The sequence below is a fragment of the Cynara cardunculus genome (genome assembly GCF_001531365.2).
Source record: "Cynara cardunculus var. scolymus isolate 2C chromosome LG 11, CcrdV1, whole genome shotgun sequence".
NCBI classification, from domain to species: domain Eukaryota; kingdom Viridiplantae; phylum Streptophyta; class Magnoliopsida; order Asterales; family Asteraceae; genus Cynara; species Cynara cardunculus.
The window spans coordinates 6585983-6587039 of NC_037538.1; positions in this window are offsets into that span (position 1 = coordinate 6585983).

A 1057-nucleotide genomic window follows, 5' to 3' on the forward strand; every position below is an offset into this window, starting at 1 on the left:
TTTTATGATATCGTCAAACATATATTTTATTCAAAAATAAAAACATTATCGCTTTATCAAAATCACATAAAGTCATATTATAACATCGACTGAGATAAAGAATAAAATGAAATATTAAAAACACGATGTATCTCGCTGCATTGCGCGAGTACTCTTCTAGTATATATATATATATATACTTGCTCCATTTTTATTTAAAATCAAATAAAAATTAGGGACGTAATTTGTACCAAAGTAACTAACATGTTTAAATTGTATCAATATAAACTGGTACCAATTACAGTCGGGTTAATAGTATTGTACCAAATATACAAACATAGTTGGTACATGGTTTTGGGAGTTGCGTATTTCGGTAGTGCCATAATTAATACCGACTTATTTAATTATTCATTAGTTTTATATTTTGTATATATTGAATATTATAACTTAACATATTTTGTTTTAAGATTTGTATGTTTGCAAGTTTTATCTTTTGCAATTAAAAACTTTAATACCACATGTGTTACCTAGAAACTAAAAATCTCACTCAAAATTTGAACCAAATTACAAGTTTTCATATATGTAACTTGAAATGGGTATAAAATCGATAATAATATACCCGTTAAATTGATACTAAATACAATTGATTAATATAGGGTATAAGACTTCATATACCAACAATAATTAGTTGGTATACTCTAATACCCTTGATTTATTAGTTTTGGTGAAACTTATAGGGGCTAATAGTGTTAAGTCTTTATTTTAGAAAGTCTTGATTGAAATTGGTTCCATATAATTGAATTACATTTTTATTAATCGATAATTAAGGTTGAGTCTGTCTATTGATGATTGGTTGTCGGTCACCTTGATGAATTAATGAGGCAAATTTTGATCATGAATACTTGAAACTTGCAATAAACACCACTGGCAGCGGACGTCGTGGTTAGTATATAGTAACGAACGTTGTTAGTTTATTACGTCGTGGATAATCATGGTCGTAGATAAATAACTCTTGACCAACGGTCGAAGGTTTTGTGGTCGTAAATAACCACGATCATGGGTCGAGGACTCCGTAGTC